Below are 20,338 nucleotides of genomic sequence, written 5' to 3'. Positions count from 1 at the left end.
TGCTCTGTTGATCTAAAAGCTGCTGCCTAATTCCCCAATTAAGGAACACAACAGAGAAGTCAAAGTCTGTCCCACAAGGCTTCAAACAACGATAAAAAAACAACAACCCATATGGTGAAAATCCATCTACAGTTGTGACTCGATAATCCGACACTAAATGTAAAACCTTCTTTTATGTCAGATAGCAAGGCTGTCGAATTGTCAAGACGGAGGTCGACATACAAGGAGAGCTTGATGCTGGAAGGCTCATTTGTTGTTCATAGTTGTTATAATAACTAGTGTATTGTTAGAACACTACACATCGCTGGATTTCACGCTTAATTGACCGGTGCGATTGTGCACGTTCCGGCCACTTCCACCTCGTTGGAGCAGAAGTGGCCGGAACGCACAGGCAGTACTTGGCTGCTGATGCTAGTTTAGTTAGCGCTCACACTTCTGTTTCCACCATCAGTGGCGGTGGGGGAGCAGCAGATACGCTCCACCGTTACCATCCATGTTTACTTCCATAAACACTGAGCACGCTCACTGCGTGTGACGTCGTCGTGTCCTCTTCTGTACATGCGGGACACTTTTGGGTTGTATGAAGTTCACACAGCAGATCACATACAAGTCGCATTTAACTGGAAATGTGAAGGAACTCACAAAATCAAGTCCTGCAGTGTGAACGTAGCCAATCTGTGGGATTGTTCAGTCAGATAATACGCCGTCATCCTGATTGGTGACATAAAATGTCATGACGGAGTCGGAATCCAAGGCTGTCAGGATGTTAAGGCTGTTTTTAATGAGTTCTGTTCATTTTTCCTAAAAACCTGTCGGATAGCAAGGTTTAGGATTGTTAAGGGTCGGATTATCAAGTCATGACTGTACATTGTTGAGCTTGTTGTTGAGCTTCGGCTGGAAACGGATCGTTTTTGTTGCCATATTAAAATGAAAGCAGATTAGTGTGGCTGCAGCCAGAATCCACCCAAAGGTGCAGACAGGTAGATGAGAAGAAATCCGGGGTGAAGCAAAGAATGCAGGGGAAAAAAAAGAGGCCAAGGGATCGGGACGCACCAAATTACATTCTGGCATCATACTTAGATTTAAGAGTTTCAAATTCTATTATATGATTTGAATGGATGAGGAGAAGATTGAAATATGGGTCACGTAATGTTTAGAGAATAGCACGCCAGTGAATTTAAATTAAAATGCTATCAGAATATTATTTTTGATATAAGGTCAGGCTGGAGTTGTCTCAGTGCCTGGACTGTAATAACGCTTTCTTTAATATATGAGAGGGCTTTTGGCAAATACCAAATAAATTGCTTCTCTTCTTTTTTTAATTCCCTCTGCATAAACGCAGCATTGTCCAGGTCTCTGCCTCTCATACAAACACAAACAATAGCAGCACTCTTTGTTATTCTCCCTCTTCTCGCACACAGCGCTAGATTAAACCTGCGTCCTATTGGAATTTTCCACGATGGTGCTCTCTGGATACCCCGCCACCCAGAGACCCTGCTGATACAGCAAATACCAGTCGTATAGATGCATACATTAGCCCTGTGGCCAACCCACACACACACAGAAACCTGAGACAAACACCGTCCACGTGATGAGGCCATTACATTGTATGACCACAGGCAGGATAATACATGTCACGAATCCATCCAGACTCCATTCACTGGTGTAGAGTTTCACTACAGCATCTTCTACATGACGAGACCCATTCATCTAAGAGAGGCATTCACAGAGAAAGCAATCTCAGTTTTAAAGGGTTAGTCCTTGACATTTCTGAATCAGCAAGAGAAGTAGGTACTGCTACTGCTCGGTGTTATTGATTTTCTGTCCTAACGACTCCAGCGTCCGTGCAACACGGCCACGGAGAGGCTTGCAGCAGTTACAGCTGTATGCAATTAGGTGCAAAGTAGAAGAACTGGTGGAGTGAACAGACGGAGAGATGGAGACAAATTGCTGTTGGTCTGAGCACCTGGGTTAGTCTGCTTCAACAGAATAGGTGAACATTTGCAGTCTGGTTGGATGAGAGGATTGACGCCAGTATCCGTACGCTGCATATGACGCAGCACGAAGGCTCACTAACACCCCATTCAGACCGACACAGTGCGTCACTACGGGTCAACTCACGTCACTTGACCGCCCTTCACCATCCACCTGTTGACTCCACGTGGGCAGATTTTTGCATGAACAAGGTCCTCGAAGCCGTTTAAGAATCCAATTAGTCATGTTGTGAGGCGTAAGTATGATGCGAATGCTTTCCTAGAAATAAACTCAGGCCGACGCTTAATTGTTGCAGCAATCTTTGGTAACAGGATAAACATATAATTGCCTGGAGCTACTCCACGTTGTTGACTGTACAAACAACAATCACTTTAACTTAGCTGCACGTGCATCTTATGTGAATGCTGCATCTGGGATCACACCGTGTGTCTGTTTGCTGTTTGAAAAATCGTATATTTAGTGGGAAGTAGTCCTGTCACGGGGATGCAAGGTGGAGCAGTGGTTAGCACCGTCGCCTCGCAGCTAGAAGGTCGCCGGTTCGCGTGGAGTCTCCATGTTCTCCCCGTGCAGCGTGGGTTCTCTCCGGGTTCTCCGGCTTGCTCCCACAGTCCAAAAACACGCTGAGGTTAATTGGTGATTCTAAATTGTCCGTAGGTGTGAATGTGAGTGTGCTTGGTTGTCTGTCTCTGAGTGTAGCCCTGTGATAGACTGGTTACCTGTCCAGGGTGTCGGTTGGAATAGACTCCAGCCCCCCACGTCCCTAGTGAGGATTAAGCGGTGTATAGATAATGGATGGATGGATAGTCCTGTCACCTCCCAAAAAACACAAGCATGGGCACCCCTATAGCTCCCTAGCTGAGTGGGCGACCCATAAACAGGGAGTATAGTTCCCTGACACAGCGGTCGTGGGATCGACTCCCGCTCACGACCCTTTGCTGGAGTTCTCTTCCCATTCTTCTCCCCCCTTTCCTGTCTATCTCTACTGCTCTAAAAATAAAGGCAAAAGCCCAACACGAGCATAGAGACATGATAAAGACACAACAAAAGCCCAAAAGAAGTGTACAATCAGCTGCTTCTGAATCCAACTCAGACAGCTTTTATGCCATCATTTGGCCACTAAGGAGTCAATGCAGAACTTGAAAACAATCTGTTTGCCTTTAATCAATCTGGAAACAAAAAGAAGATACAGGAGACAAAGAAATGCTATCATCATGCCACCACCATCCCATCATCTGACACTGAAGAAGCTGATTCCGACCAAGTGCACAACAGGTTTTCCACATCTTCTGAGAGAACCTATAAACACCTACAGTTCAGACTACATTTCAAAAACTAAAAAAAAAACCAAGAGCGACAGATGCAAGTGTGCTTCAGGAAAAAGAAAAAAAAGAAAAAACAGGCATCAAGACAGGACGACCGTGTGAAGGTTTTAACAAGTTCACTGTCTGTATGCTGCTGCTCTGTCTCCCACCCTCCAATCCTTGTCTGTTACATTATCCTTCATTGTATTCTCTGTTGTTTTTCTCACTCAGCAGCTCTCTCACAGGTTCAGTCAGTTCCTTGTTCACCACGGGGGGAAAAACAGAAAGGAGAGGAAATGTCAACGAGGACAAGACGACACAAAGGCGGTGAAAGAAAGCAGAGCTGGATGTGAACCGGCGTAGATTTAACAGAAAGAGAGTGAAAGTTACTACTCCTCTTCCTTTTCTTTCGCCAGTCCAGCTTTAATTATTTTACCTTTAGTTTGGCCTAAAAAAGGTGGCATCTAGTTTCTTGCTGATAAATGGAGCATTGATGCCACTCTCATACAAATGAAAGATGTGGGTATTTATCAGGCAGGAGAAGTTGAGCAAAAGACGCTGCTAAGTTGCATCTTGGAAATCCAGCATTTTTACAGCTCAACCCATAATTGTCACGTTTTGAAGTGCTACTTTAAGCTACTTATTAATCAGGAATGGTGAGACCCCTCGTCGTGGCTCCATCACTCCAGTTCTTTTTTTAAAATTATAAGCTCCGACACCAAAAAGATGCAGTAAAATTGAAATGCAAGGGCGCAAATAAGAACATTAATCCGACCCGGCTATATTCAGCTATAGGTTTGATATAAAAATGACTGTAACCGATGAACAAGGGCTCACAAATCTGGCTGTTTCCTTAACCCTCAAACATGTTGAGTTAAAATGAGCAGGAGCTGACATGAACACATCGGCACTGCATTATTACTTGGGACTGCCTTGAGCCTTTTCGGCTGATGGCGGCCCAGTCATTGTGGCATCACCGCTATTACGCAGCTGAAATGAATGAGGGACGTAGACGCTCAAGGCTGGCGACTGGAGACTCTTATGCAGCGACACAAAGAATAAGAGAATCGGCTTTATGCACGTACTATGCAGCCAGTCTTGACAACGAAAGGCAGAAAGCATTTACCCTTAAAGACAGAAGGCCTATTATATGAAGCTCTCTGTGCGTTCAGGTGGGTGAGTGGATGGGTAGCAGCTTTGAGTAAGCATGTGTCACTGGCAAAGATGGTCATGATCCCACAATTTGATGAGTCACAACCACATCAATGAACTGCCACTTTGATTCACGTCAGCAGCCTCGTCCCCTGGACCTGTTCGCATGAGGAGCGACGTGTCCTTTTGCAGGTGCAGTTTAATGGGATCCTGCTCTTTCAACACTGTATATGTCACCACAGCTGGATGTAGGATGCAGTAGAAGGATGCAACTGCTCACTTCAGGTGTCTTTGTCCTTCAGTTTCCTTATCTGCGACAACCTAGCACAAGTTTTGCAGAGGATTTGGATGGTGCAGTAGGGCGACGCTGCTAGTTTTTTTTCCCCATGTGGATTATCCATTGAAATCACAGCCTTCATCTCAATGCATGGAAATGTTCCAAGAAATCAATTCCATCCCTCACTAGTTTACCTGAACACCAAAAGCCACATACTTCGCTGAGCCCCGCCCACAACAAATGCGATAAGTTTCAAGAAATACAAAAACAGAAGAACGATCGTGTGGTGCAGCCAGACTATTATGTTCTCCAGAATGGGCTGTCAAAGCAAGACTACGCTTACTGTGAATGTGAGGCATCACCGTGAGGCAGGACTGAGTGTGTAACGACGCCAGCAGCTTTGTGAGGCTCAGCAGTGCAAACAATCACAAGACGTAGGCGCTAACAGGGTATAATTTTTACGTTTTGTCCCAATGAATCAAGATTTTTATAACAACAGTGTATCAAGTGACAAAAAAAACAATCTATCAATGTCAGAGTTGTTGCTTGTAGTGAGAGAATTATTGGTCCAATATGCAGCTTCCCCTCAGTTTAAGGAGATTTACTGCTGCAGGCAGTGACAGTGTTGAGCTGAGAACTTATTCCCCTCATCAACTTTTCACTATGAATATGGGCACTACACTACAAAGAGCTTCTGCTAAGCTTAGCATAGCATAGCATGTTTATTTCACAACTAATTTCTGAATTTCTGTTGGCCTGATGTGGGCAGGTTCTGTTGGACAATCCATTATCGTGTACTGCAGTGCATCAGAATTCTGCACTAAGCCTAAATGCAGCCTTTTTGGTCATGAATGTAAAGTATAAACCAACAACATATGAACAGCGTTGTTGGGAGGTTTAATTGCCTAATCTACGACTGCAATTGCATGAGTATTCTCTTTATGATGAGGATTTTAAATGTAAAAATAACCAGATTATGCTAGCTGGAGTACTCCAAAAGAAACCAGGTTACCGTTTTGCACATCGTATCCTGGTTTCAGACCGATACCGACAACCTGCGCAGGCACAGCTTCAGCCAAACGCCATAACAGAATTATACCCCACAGCTGCCTAGTTTGTACAACACCACAGCTACTCCCACCAGTAACGGAGCTGGTGCTCCTACTGTTGTTTCCTTTGGGCTTATAAACAGCTCAACTGCACCACAGTTGCATCCACAGTTCGCTTGTCCTACGCTCTCGTCTTCCATACAGTGTTGACATTTACACGTCTTCATTGTGGCCTCAATGACCCCAATCAAATTAACTTCATGTAAGGCTCACAGGTAAGAGCAGTGTGTGTTGTAAATATTACAGACGGCTGCACCAACAGCTTTCAAAAACTGGGATACTGGTGTTTATCATCCAAGGAACTTCAGGTGAAAGCAACTGGACTTCTTTTTAAGGTTATTAAAGAAGGTTCTTCAAGAAGTCCAGCTGATTTCTCCTGAAGCTCCGAGGATTACCAAGACCTGAATGACTGAGAATCTACACAGATGTAGTATTTATCATGTATTTGTTGACATGAATAACGACATTTCTCTGTGCTCTGTGTAAACACCGTATTTTGAACCTGATCAAAACCAGGAGTAGCCTCGTAAGTGGGATGCTGCGACCTATGTGTCTCTAGATCAGGAGGATTTATTTCCTACATAAAAATCAAAAGACGTAGTTAATTCAAAGCGATGATTTATTCATTCAGGTTCTTTTAGTCAAGAATAGGTGAGGAGTCAGAACATGTCCTTTGATCAAACTATTTTTAACTCATCTTTTGTTTTTTACCTTTGAGCTCATGTAAATTAAAGTCCCTTCACCCAACTTGAAACACAGCCAAAATAATTAATACTGGCACACACAAAGAGAGACGAGCACTTCAGGACACTTCTGTCTCTTTGGGCCTTTACCAGCTTTTTTAAAATTACCATGTTCTTCTTTTATCTCGTCTGTCTACTGTTGTATTGTATAAACACCAACACTGACCGGTCTGTGCGGCTGGAGAGTCTAGACACTACTACTTAAATTATTGATCAGCTTGTAAGATTGCATCTGCAGTAGTTGACGATGCATTACAAGTCTGAGAGCGAACATCTTTGCTGTTGTTTATGGTCGATGACATCAGCATCGTTGTACATTTGGACCACTAGCAGAGCTGCACAGCAAGGCAGTTCTAAAGTTTGTTAGTTTGTTTGTATGAGGACCCACATGGAAATATAATTTTGCACGTTTTTCAAAGAAAACTCCACAGAGTAGCCCCCTAAGGTTCTCGATTGTCTCTCCTCCCACTGTTTACTTTAGATGTCTTGTTTCCTGCCCACCTTGGGGCAGTTCTGCCCTCTCCTCAGGGTGTCATCACCAAACACTTCCTGGATATGGCAGGAAAAAGGAAGCAGCCAAGTTTCATCCTGTGCAGAGGGGGAAACCCTTTAGCTGCTGTTTGCATGATCTGACTTATTCGGAGGCTCTCATAAAGTCTCTATACGTAGCATTTTCATACTTAGCATCTTTTACATTCTTTTGTTTTTAAAAGAAAAGGAACATTTACAGTAAATACTGGTGCGGTCTGTGTGGGATTTTCTGCTTAACTTTCTGTGTCCAATGATGGGGTGATTCACTCTTCATGCACACCTGGGGCAACACACTCTGTATGAGTGTATTAACTCCTTCTGGGGAGGTCTGACGGAGGCCTGAGTGGCGGTGACAGACTCACACACCTCAGGAGCCCTGAATAGAAGCCACATAGACACAGCAGAGTATGTACCATAATTAAAGGGTATAATAGGCTTTTATGAGCCTGGTTGGGTTTTGTTCACAAACTTAGCATTTTTGTAAAGTCCTTTCATGGCAATTTGCATCCATTTATCTAAGGTATTTTTAAACTATTTTCCTACTGCGATCAACTAACTGCTTATCGCCTGTACTAATAGCAAACTGTTGAGGTTTAAATAGATCTGATCCCGATCCAGATGTTGTAGTGTTTCTCCAAATGAACCCACTTCAAATTGGTTAGAAGAGCAGCAACTACCAAAAAAAACCCTTTTAGAACGATCAGCACAAACTTTTCTCACATCAACAGAAGTGTTTGTGTTAATTCAGAATCCCGTGTGTCGTAGTAAGAAGTTTGTTGAGAAAGTAGCTTGTCATGTCCTTCATGTACTGATGGTGGACTGATGATTTTCCACATAGTGCAGGGCTCCAGACTACGACTATTTTGGTCGAATTTGCGACCTTTTTTTGATTGCATGATGATCATGAAGCTGTTTTGGTGTCGCTGTAACCGGCGCAGGCAGCTACTGTGTTAACCACAGAAGTGGAAAGCAGCCCTTTTATAACTGCGGTGGACTGTGTGGTCTTCTCAAGAAATGTGGAGCACACCTGCATTCGCTGCTTTCTACGAGCGGAACAACTCATGTAAGTGTGGTCTACATTGTACAAGAAAATCACTCAGACACTAGAATGCCCCAGTTTAACTCTTTCAAAGTATTTACACATCTGTCTGAGCACCGCAGCCACCGAGCAGCAGCTACCACAGTCTGCAATGTGGGGCGTTTAGGGAACATCTGTAAATTGTAGCATCTTTCATTAAGTTGAACAAGTGATGTGTTTTGCCCGTGACAAGGTGGAAGGTGCGACCAAATAAGAAAGTTGGTCGCACCTGTGCTACCAGTGGAAAAGTTTTGGAGCCCTGCAGGGTAATGATTTATTTAAATGCATTTGGAGATCTTTTTAAATCCACAACCTTTCATTCTGAAGGCCTTAGAAAGCGCTACAGATCTCGACATGATGACACCACAAACCTCAACAGGAAGGAGAACAAGCAGACCCGAGATGTCAGAGGTTTGAATAAGCCAACTTCCACCTTGAAGAGTATCTGCACCTAATGTAGAACCCCTGATTCTAATGTGATGGATATAAAGGTGTGATAAATGCAAATGGTATTGTTTTGGGGAAAAAAATCAACAATTTACAAAATGGAAAGTTACACGTATAGAACATCTTTTCCAGGACTGGCCAAAAGGTGCTTGTTTTCTGCTGTTCTTTGACTTTTATGGTGGACATTACCAGATTCGGGTCAATAAGTAAATAGTTCAATCCAGTAAACAGCAGCCGCCTCGGATTCTCAGTGGTAGCCATAAATCAGCTATCGGTTTCTATTCTCTTCACTCTCTGCACTGCATTAGACGGTGAAACCGAGGCTGTGGTGAGCAGCTACGGATCCATTACGTGTCTGTGTACACTACATACAAACAAGACACTCTGAGTGGGGGGAAAACCATTACGACTGCAACGAGACCAATGAACCTGAAAATGACTGGAAAATTGCACGTCTTTGTCTGCTTGCGCGGTTATCTCATCAATTGGTAAATTACACAGCGGTTAATGATAATGTTGAAATGAACTTTGCAGCGAAGCCGTGAACCCACAACCAGCCTCATTTATTTCCACTTTAGTCGATGTCGTTAGCAGAGACTGCAGAGAGTTCAGCAAGAAATCTTCCTGATGGTGATTTGCACAAATAAAAAAAGTCACATCTACATTAAGCCACATGGGAGGAAAAAAAATCTAACTTGAAGAGCCAGGTACATTTTCTACATAAGGATCTGCATAAAGTGTCCATGTCGATTTAGTTTATCTTTCTTTGTAAAATTTAAAAATGTACTTAAGGGCGCCGCTATAGCTCACGTGGTTGAGCTGGGGTCCCATGTTCAGGGGCTATAGTTCCCCGACGCAGAGGTTATGAGTTCAAGTCCCACTCATGGCCCTTTACTGCAGATCCTTTCCCCACTTTCCTGTCAGTCTCTTAACTTTCCAATTGAATAAAGGCAAAAAAGGCCAAAAGAATAACTTTGGGGGGAAAAAAACGTACTTAAATGACATCAAGAGGAAAAGAAAATTTGTGAAATCTGACTGACAGTAGTCATTTTTAGGCAAACTAATAAACCAAAAGTAGCAGGATCAGAGTAAGCTGCTAATTTGCCAACATGTAAACAAATATAAGCTAAAAATAACTAGCAGCTTTATCCTAGATCGGTTTAAATCAGGGTGAAACCAAAAATCTGTCAACTAAACATATTTAACGATCACATAGGTGACATTTAGCCGGACTGTTTTTATGTTGGAGCTGTTATTTCCCCCTAATTATACATTACAGTCACAGATCTGAAACTCTTCTGAGCACCTGCTGGCTGCGTTACTGTGCCCTTCGCTTTGATTCACAGGTGTGTTTTTATAGATGGTTGCTGGCCTGTCAGATTGAGTCACTGTTGTTTGTTTTTCTACGTTTGCGTCATGATATTTTGTGCACAAGCTGACATACAGTATATTAGTGGCATCTGTTTAGGCATGTTGTTTTGCATGTTTTTATTGTCCTTCATGCATTTTTTTTTTTTTTTTTGGTTTAATTACATTCAGGTAATGGTGTTTGCTTTTAATAACTAACCCACAGTGCTCTGGTTGCGCCTATCTCATTTGCTAGCCGGCTGTAAACACTGTTGATGCCGACTGCGCATTAGAGTAAAATCACGAGGGGCATCGGGTCGCTTTTGGATTTGGGGAAGGGCTGGTGGATTGTTTCTGCACTGTTGACCAGCTGGTAATAAACTCACCACTCGTCTCCGCTGCTCTGTCCACGCACAGGAGAGGAGCTGGAGCTTATTACACGGTGACTTTTCCTTTTCATTTGTTATTGTCAGAATAAATGGAGATCACGGCGTCCTCTTCATAACAATGCAATTTTAGAAGCCCACCGGTTACACTTAATATTAGGGACGCACGATATATCTGCGACCACATCGGTATCGGCTGATATTGGTGTGTTTTTCCCGATATATCGGTATTGGTGCGATGAACACATTTAGTCGATGATTGTCTAACGCTAGCGCCTTTGTCGCTACATTTGATATCACTGCTACTTCACAGATGTTTTACCTTCAATGGTCCTGGACTTAAATATGTTAAAATATGTTTTACTTTTGTTTTGTTCTAAAGAAGACTATGTGGTCTAATTTGGGCTTCTTTTGAATAGTTTTCTCACAGTGCTTACTTATACAAATTTTTCGATGTGAACAAAAATATCGACATCGGTAATATCAGTTATCGGCAATATCAGAAATCTTAATATCGGATATCGGCCAGAAATTTTAATATCGTGCATCACTGCTTAATATTGTGACACCAAAAGGCGCAGTGAATAATTTTGGGTGCACCTAAATGCAAAAATGCAGTCGCATGAAGACAACACATGTAAATCTGGAGCCCTGCTCTGAGATGTGGTCAGCTGGACTGTGTGGGAGGAAGCCGGAGAGAACCCACGCTGCACAGGGAGAACATGCAAACTCCACGCAGAAAGATCCCAGCTGTCCTCAACGGGATGTGAACCGGCGACCTTCTTGCAGTGAGGCGACGGTGCTAACCACAGAGCCACCTTGCAGCCCCAAGCTGGGATCGATTAGGATAATGTCCCTAAATAAGTAAAATAAAGTGGTGTCTGTAACAGCCACCTTTGCTTCCTGCTTCATCTGTCGGTGGCTTGAAACAGCAACATCAGCACTGGACAAATGCCCAGTGTATGATAAACCAGTCAATTATTGACTGATAAGACGGGATTATTCAGAAAATTAATGACCTGCATGACAGCGCACACAATCAAAGGCTTTGATTTGTGCCGACACCAATCAGTTAAATGATCAGCCCCGGGATCAAAACATCTCTTATTATTAGAAGCTAGCAGTGATAAGACCCCACATCCTCCTATGGGTTCCCAGAGAGAGCGATTGAAAACAGGCGAGTAGGCAGAGCGACAAAAACTCAGGAAGAGAAAAAGCAGGCCAGGGAGAGCGACAGACAAAGACAAACTGTGCTTCGGCTGGAAAGACAAAGCAAACAAAAGCGTAAAGGGGACGTTTGTCGGGGACGTACGCTGGAGGGTCCCCACACAATGCAGCTTTCTCTAAACGAAACACACATTCATTGCTTTTGACAGTTTGGACTGAAGCCACATGTCTTGATTTGTTGCTTCCTGTGGGAAAACATTTCCTCCCACTAACTACACCGACACTGAAACACACTGAGATAAGACGCTTTCTATGAATTTGTTAGATAATATGCATTTCTGTTTAGAATATCTATAAAAATGTTTCTACTGGTGAGGAAAACTTGATGAAGGAATTCTTACTTTTAAGTCAGTTGCATATTCTACCCTCCACCTGCAAACAAACAGAGCAATCCCAACACAACCCTCATGTAAACAATGCAACACGATCTTGTGCGTCCTGTTTTGTGAGTGCAGCACCGTCACCCAGTCCAACCGTACTTTGCTACACGTAGATGTTTACAGAGCAGGCCCTCTATCACACGGTGTAACAAGACACCTGGAAAATGGAAAAACCTCAAGGCTACAATTGAGGAGTTTTGCAAAACGAGATGTCACTCTTACATCAATGTGTCAGGAGCTTGTAATCAAAAATAAACCAAAATGGCGCTCACTCGTTATGGTGTGTCAACAAAAGACTTGGCTATTACCCAAGGCGTTCATACACATAAGAAAACAACCTTTAATACAATTGTGAAAGTGTTCAAGCAACCCAGGGATCATAAAGTATGTGGTTAAATGCCTGCTTAGGGTGTAGTAACGTTTCTACATGGGTCACGTGTAAATAAACTCTTTAATTAGTTTCAGGATATGTTAGGAGCTGCGTATAGTTCCCAGAGCTAAACGTGACGTCTTAAAATGTTTGTCTAACTAAAGCTTTTCCATTTAGAATCATCCATCCATCATCTATACACCGCGTAATCCTCACTAGCATCGCGGGGGGCTGGAGTCTATCCCAGCTGACTCAGGGTGAAGGCAGGTTCACCTGTGGACAGGTCACCAGTCTATCACAGGGCTACACTTAGAGACAGACAACCAAGCACACTCACATTCACACCTACGGACAATTTACAATCACCAATTAACCTCAACATCTTTTTGGACTGTGGGAGGAAGCCGGAGAACCTGTAGAGAACACACGCTGCACGGGGAGAACATGCAAACTCCACGCATAAGAGATCCCGGGTGTTCTCACTGGAACGCGAAACAGCAACCTTCTTGCTGCGAGGCAACGGTGCAAACCACCGCTCCACCTTGCAGCGCCGTGACAGGACTACTTCCCACTAATTACACAATTTTCAAACAGCAAACAGACACACAGTGTGATCCCGGGAGCACCAGTCACATAAGATGCAGCCAGGCGTTTGACATAAGTAGAAGTGACTGTTGTTTGTAGTGTGAGGAATGAACATGGCAAGTACAGTCAACAACGTCGAGTAGCTCCAGGCAAGCATCTGTTTATCATGTTACGAAACATTGCTGCAACAATTGTGTCGGGCTGAGTTTATTTCTAGGAAACATGGAGACTCCAGGCAGGAAGATCCCGGGTGTCCTCACCGGGACGCAAACCGGCGACCTTCTTGCTGCGAGGCAACGGTGCTAACCACTGAACCACCTTGCAGCCCCATTTAGAATTATACAAAATTTAAAAAACGCTAAAAATGGCAAATGTTTCGGCTTGTTTTCTGTGATAAATGACTAAAACAAGCAATTATTATATTTGTTGACATTTCTTGGTTTGAATCCATCTTAGCTTGGAGGATACAAAATGCAGCCATCACATTTCTTGGCCCTAAAAAGTGCAGATAAACTATGAAGGTACAGCTTCACTAGACTTTAAACTGTACTGTGAAGTTTCTATTCATGTTGTTCGACTTTCTATCAGTGGCACACTTGAAGCATCTTATTTATTTCAGGCTTTTACCACTAAGAGAAAACCAACTAGACGTGTACCATTTCTTTGGCCAAGAATACAGACCTGTCGTGAGGTTTTATAGAAGCACAAACGTAACATGTGCATCCAAAAATGTAAAATAACAACATGCAAAGTTCAGCCGAAGCTAAAATAGTTCTCTTTCGCCACAGACACTGTTGCACAGTCGGTCCAACTGCTGGGACAAGAAGAAAACAGCTGGTGGATCACATTACTCGTTTGGTCGAAGGCAGAAATCTGATTACTGACCAGCTGCACTTCAACATGTGATTTTTTTTTTGTTTTGCAACCTAATTTCTCAATGTAACCACGCTTCTTGCATGCGGAGACAAAGTATTGAGCCATCGTGTCTAAATTTGCTAGCGCTAACCCCAAGAGAACCAAAGGAAGAGAAGCCAACCGCACAGCTTAAGTTGATTCTCGTAGCAAAGTGATGCAAATTTTAAGGATTATCAACTTACCAGTTTAACAAAGCGCTACCTGGTTTGGTTCTGTCTCTTTCCTGAGGTGTGACCCTGAGCGATGTGCTGATAAGCGCAGATATGCCTCCAGAAGTCATTCCAGTCATATTTCATAAAATGCGAGTGGAATTTGCCCCCGATCCGCACGCAATAAACTCACTTGCCTGTGCACACATGTAGTTTACAGAGGCGGCTAAACACACACAGGTTATGACAACAATACTCGCTTCCTTTTAACCCCTTTAATCTTCCTGCTTCACCTCCATATTTTCTCTTCAGGCCTCTTATCACGTTTACGGCCGGCTGGTTCGGCCTTGTGTACACACACACAAAACACACAAGCGTCGCCATCAAACAGTCACATGCTTCGGTCGTTGCTCTAAAAGCTGAAATGATTAAGACAAGAAAACAATTAGTGATAATTCTGAGTATTGTTTGGGTAATTTGTCGCGCTGCAGCTTCTCCAGTGTGAGAACTTACTGCTTTCTCTGTATCATGTTGATGTAAACTGAACATTTTGTTGAGAATAGATCACTAGAAGACTGACACTATGCTGATGTCTGTACGGTGAATACAAAGCTACCAGCAGCCCATTAGTTTAGCCCACCATCAAAACAGGAAGCAAGTGGAAATATCATCCAAAGGTAACGAAATCTGCCGATGAGCGATCCTAAACCCCACCATTGTTTGCTTTTGGTTTATACCTCAGAGGGATCCTAACACTACAATTATGTTTTAGATAATAGTGTTCATCCAACACCCAACAAGACAGGAAAATGTGTCTGTACACGAATCCAGCTTCATAAAAACTGCTTTTGCCCCAGTTGGTGTGGAAGAACTTGACCAGCTTGTACAGGACCCTGACCTTGAGTCCTTTGGAATTTATTGGGACAGCGAGTACAAGCCAGGTTTTATCGCCCAACATCATCACCGATGTTAGTGTGGCTAAAGGGGGGAAAGCTTTACAGCCACAGTGACAAATCTGATCTTTTAAAAAGGTCTAAAACCAGAACAGTGGAGGCCGTTACTGCAACCAGTCCAGGTAGGTTCTCCGTCTCCTTCCCGCTTCCTTACACCACCGCCTCCCCTCTTCCCTCCCCCTCTCCCTCTCATTGTCAGCGCTTTATTGTCGACAGCCAGCGCTCACGAGGGACTATTACAGCAGATCATATTTCACAACAACATCTAAGGGCCTTCACAACAAGCTCCATCTCCTGGTTTTACAGCTGCTAAAGGCCCGGCCATAAAGATCCCGGTTGAGCTCTTAAAAGTGGCACGACGGCGCAAGTTGGCATTTCTGAAAGGCATTTATGATTTGGCCTTGAGTTCCTGCGGGGTCACGTAAACCAGTGAGCTGCCTGAAAGCTGATGCATTACTGTTTAATGAAAACACGTCCTGAGTAAATGCCTGAAAAAAATGCAGAAAACAGCGCTCTTCTCCGGTAACAATGCTGGATTTGTGGGTGACGGTAGCTTCCAAATCAGTGCAGCAGAGTGGGACATAAAGTCTTCTTTCTTGTCCAAAGCTGGTGCCGACATTACCTACAACAACCCACAGTTCGGTGTTGTTTCTTCAAACCAACGCTGATTCAAAACACATCACTTCAGACTATTTATGTTGACTACAAGTTGTTTTGTTTCCAGAAAAAATTGGTGGAGTTCTGCTCTAACTCTTGGGTATGTTGTGTTGTAATGCTGGGCTACACTGAACAACACAACTTATCACAAACCAGCTGTGACAACACTACATTTACACCTGGTGCAGCCGGAGCAGACACGCTGTCGATATCTGCTGTTAAAATAGACTCTTATCTCTGTTTATTTGTGGGTTTCACTTACACAATAATGAGCCAAAAAGTGTTAATAAATTACACTGCCAGCTTCGTGGAAATGACTGCTTTATACCAAACACAGACACCACTATGGGGTTTTATTGCCCCTTCAACTTGGCAAAAACTCGAAACGGCGCCATGCCGGTTCCAAAAACACAACAACACCATGACAAGCAGCTCGGTGCCTCATTTGCCTGTGACTCACACAACAACATCGTACATGCCCTGCAGGTGTAGTGATTAAAATGACACATCCTGGGCCCCCTATAGCTCACCTAGTTGAGCGGGCAACCTATGAACAGGGGCTATAGTTCTCCAACGCAATGGTCGTGGGTTCGACTTCCGCTCACGAGCCTTTGCAGCAGGTCTCTCCCCATTCTTCTCCCCCCTTTCCTGTCTATCTCACTCTAAAAAATAAAGGCAAAAAACCCCATTCCACGTCATATCTGGTTTGCATAAATGTTCAAGTGTAACTGTGGGTGATGTTGAAACTCAGAGAAACAATAAATCAGTGTTCATTTGGGGAAACATGTTGCTGCCTCTCTGTGAAGTCTACCTGACTGTGACATTTAGGGGTGAACAGTGATTGAATTTAAAAATCAAAACTGCAATTTGAAACGACACAATTAGCAAGGCTGCAAGCAACGATTTTGCAAATTCATGCTGTCCTTCGGGGCTGCAAGGTGGAACGGTGGTTAGCACCATTGCCTCGCACCCGGGATCTTTCTGTGTGGAGTTTGCATGTTCTCCCCGTACAGCGTGGGTTCTCTCCGGGTTCTCTGGCTTCCTCCCACAGTCCAAAAACACGTTGAGATTAATTGGTGATTCTAAATTGTCCGTAGGTGTGAATGTGAGTGTGCGTGGTTGTCTCTCTCTAAGTGTAGCCCTGTGATAGACTGGTTACCTGTCCAGGTAAACCTGCCTTCACCCTGAGTCAGCTGGGATAGACTCCAGCCCCTTGTGATGGGATTAAGCGGTGTATAGATAATGGATGGAAAGCCTTAGTTTAATTGGCATTTTGTGATGCAGACATTATATAATTTCCTGTGCAACAGAAAGATATTTCTTGTTTACTAACCGTTTAAATCCTATAAATGTTAGTTTATATTACGTACACACAGCTATGGACTCCAGGTACAGCTCAGGATGGATTCTGAACTACACTGTGTTCTGGTCTTTACAGGCTGTATCGTGCTAAATCTTCCTGTCAAGGTGACTGCTTCTGAATGCAATGTCTCCAATGCTGTTAAATTAAACCGTTAACAATCATTTCTGTTAGCAAGTACTACTTCGCTTTACTTGGAAATGTCTGAAAGTCATGTCGTGACTTCAACATTCGAGAGGTTCTTCATGCCAACACGATGAATGACGCCGTGAACAATAAAATGGACCAAGGACATTTTGGTCTGCTGCTGGAAGAAGAAAAAAAATAAAATTTGAATTGGAAAGTGCAACCTGAGAATTTCACTCAGTACAAGTAAGAGACCTTCTCACTCAAAGGGACATGAAGTCCTGAACACGCTGAAACATGCAAGACAAAATCCAACCCTCGGTGAGTCTGTTAAAATCTGCAAATCTGTACAATCGGAGTAGGAGGAGGGGGACCAAGAAGCAGCCACATCCTGACTGAAACCGTGTCACTCATTACAAATCTGGGACTTTTTTTTTCTTTTCAGACACATAAATCAACTCATCTCATGCCCACCACATCACCTGATGCTCCTCTTGTTTCTACCAACAACAAAGCCTAAAGCAGGGCTCAGAAGCTGTTCCCTCCACCAACAGCCTCCCAGTAATGAGCTCCACATAAACACTGGCAACATCCTGCAGCTCTTCAAACTCCCACAGAAGCTCATCACTTCATTAGCTCAGAATGAGAGGAGGGTGGTGTTGAGAGAAAGCCTGTTTCAAGCTTCTTTTTTCATTCACCACTTAGGCTCAGACTGTTTCTTTTTTGTGCCTCCACCTCCTCCAAAGGAAACGAGCGCCAGGAAAACTAAATCCGTAATGGAAAGCCAAGACTGAGGGAACTTACTGAACTTAGTTGGAAAGCAAAACCCCCCACTTTCACCACTAAACATATTTAATAAAGCCAGTTTTCACTTTTAAACACCGACAGCTAGCTTAAGAAACAACTTTTAGCTAGCTGCTGTTGAGATTAAGCGCGCGACTCTTGGCGGAGTAAAAAGCCGTTTTGTCGTCCGAGCATCTCTCACCTGGTTCCCTCCGAACTTCAGCTGCTCGGAAAAAACCGAAGACACGTCCAACGAGACCGAACCGAAACTCTTGAGAAGGAGTTTGGCGAAGTGTGTGTGAGCTCCTCCTCGGCTTGCAGCGGGTTGTCAGGGATGAGCTCCAGCCTCCAGCAGCGCAGCGGAGTAAATAACCTTCTTTCACGCCGCTCCGCTTCTTTTTTTTTTCTCAATGGGCGTAACTCGGTCCAAACTGACGTAACTCGTTACCGTAACGCACCCAATAGCGCGGCGACAAAACCACACCAGCGTACCGTAAAAACACAGCGCAACCCGCAATGCGCCCAAAAATGTTCCCAATATTTTATAGTTGCCCCTAATCAGGAGGCAACTACAGAGTAATCCGTCCCATCTGTGTGTGTGTCCAACCATGAGATAATAGTAATAATAACTTTATTTGTATTGCACCTTTAAGAACAACAAGTGCTTTGACAGGTAAAATATCAGGCAGGACAGGTACAAACTAAACAATTCATAAAAAACTGCATGCAAACACATGTAAATACCCATCGTAAAAAAAATGAAAATGTGCAGAATGGATAGCGAGTTTAAAAGGATGACGAGATGAGATTAACTTTACTGTCCTGAAGGAAATTTGTCTTGGGCTAAAAGTACACATATACAACAAACACACAAAATGCACAAAACAACCATTCATGACAACATCAGTCCACAAACAGTGCTTTAAAGAGTAAGCAGTATATACATTGCACAGCGTGGAATTGCACTTGATCATATGAGCAAATAGCACAAGGTAAAATATGATAAATAAATAAAACTCTACATCAAATTCTAAGGTGGTACAGTGGTTAGCACTGTTGCCTCACAGCTAGAAGGTCGCCAGTTCAAGTCCTGGTGAGGACACCTGGGATTTTTCTGCATGGAGTTTGCATGTTCCCCCTGTGCAGCGTGGGTTCTCTCCGGGTTCTCTCCGGGTTCTTCCTCCCACAAGGTCCAAAAACATGTTGAGGTTAATTGGTGATTCTAAATTGTCTGTAGGTGTGAATGTGACGTAATATCTAACATGTACAGGATATGTACTAACTGATGATGGTGGCGTACATTGCCTGCACTACTGTGTATGTACAGCAAAGTGACAATAAATGTGATTTGATTATATTACATTAGTGGTTATAATCCAACAATATTCTGTTTGTTTATAAAGAGGCACAGAAGAGTGCAAATAAAGTGAATCATGGCTGAATTCCATTTAGGTGCTTCAGTTTCAGGGTCCTTCTAATTCTCACTGTCCCCCCGTCATGGCTTACTGGGAAGCTTATATCTAACAGAGCTAATGATAAAGCTTTATTTTTGCTTTCTTGCTCTTCCAGACATCTCAGAACAAAGAAACAGCAATAAAATAATCACTGATTTATGGGAAGAATTAAAACAGGAGTCATTTGTTATTGTCATTTTAGTTATTTCCTGATGTCTTCCAGAGAGATTGTGTTTGTGTGTCTGTTGTACTCGTAGCTACACAATATTACCATTAACTGTGAATAGAAAATAAAAGTAAGTGGCTGGAAAATGGAAAATAAACCAGTTCAACGTGAAGCATCTCTTAACAATCAGCAGAGGGGGACATAACTGCTGTTTCAGTCAAGCTGGAGGGAAAAAGGGGGATTTCTATTTCTGTTATTTCAGAATATTTTTGTTTCTGCTGAATGAATTATTATATGTAACGTGATGCCCTGCTGCACGACTGAAACAATGGTTAATATATAATAATCAGCCTTTTTTAATTGGACTCCTGTACAATCCATGAGGTAGAAACAAAGAGAGCAGAGGTGTGAACAGAGCACACATGCTGGCATCACCTTAGGAACGAGACATCAGGACTTCACAAAGGGTGAAGCTGAGCCACGACCGCCTCTCATTTGCCCTTCAGACGACAGGAAACACACCTCATGAAAAATCACTTTAAAGGGAAGCGACTGACTCATCACGGCAGCGCTGCTATGAGAGAAGATAATGTGAGGTTGAATACCAAAGAGCAGCATTCGTCAGCTGTGAAACTGGTCTGACACACGGTGGTTTAATGTGTTACGGAGCTACGTATGAAAACCTTCAGGTATCTCTCATCAACCAGCTCTGAATGAATCAGGCCTCCTGTGAAAATCAACCCATTTTTCTCTGTACTTCCTGTAGATACTTTAGTGATTACAAAGCACCGTTTTGGCAGGATGTTATTGCTGCTGTTTTAGATGGTGATGATATAACAGGGTCAAA

At 43.3% G+C, this 20,338-nt stretch overlaps 1 protein-coding gene across 1 annotated transcript in view; it reads right to left on the bottom strand.

Annotated features, from left to right (window-relative positions):
- The window catches only part of carhsp1 (calcium regulated heat stable protein 1), a 31,665-nt gene extending 13,433 nt beyond the window's left edge, over positions 1 to 18,232 (bottom strand). Inside the window, exon 1 of the mRNA XM_008295510.1 lies at positions 18,074 to 18,232. The gene's annotated coding sequence lies outside the window, so the exon portion shown is untranslated. The remainder of the gene's footprint in view (positions 1 to 18,073) is intronic.
- Between the last annotated feature and the right edge of the window lie 2,106 nt (positions 18,233 to 20,338).

Source organism: Stegastes partitus, unplaced genomic scaffold, assembly GCF_000690725.1.
Source record: "Stegastes partitus isolate 25-593 unplaced genomic scaffold, Stegastes_partitus-1.0.2 Scaffold1054, whole genome shotgun sequence".
Taxonomy (NCBI): Eukaryota; Metazoa; Chordata; class Actinopteri; family Pomacentridae; genus Stegastes; species Stegastes partitus.
The sequence above is the reverse complement of the archived record's forward strand: the minus strand, read 5'-3'. Positions and strand labels throughout refer to the sequence as shown.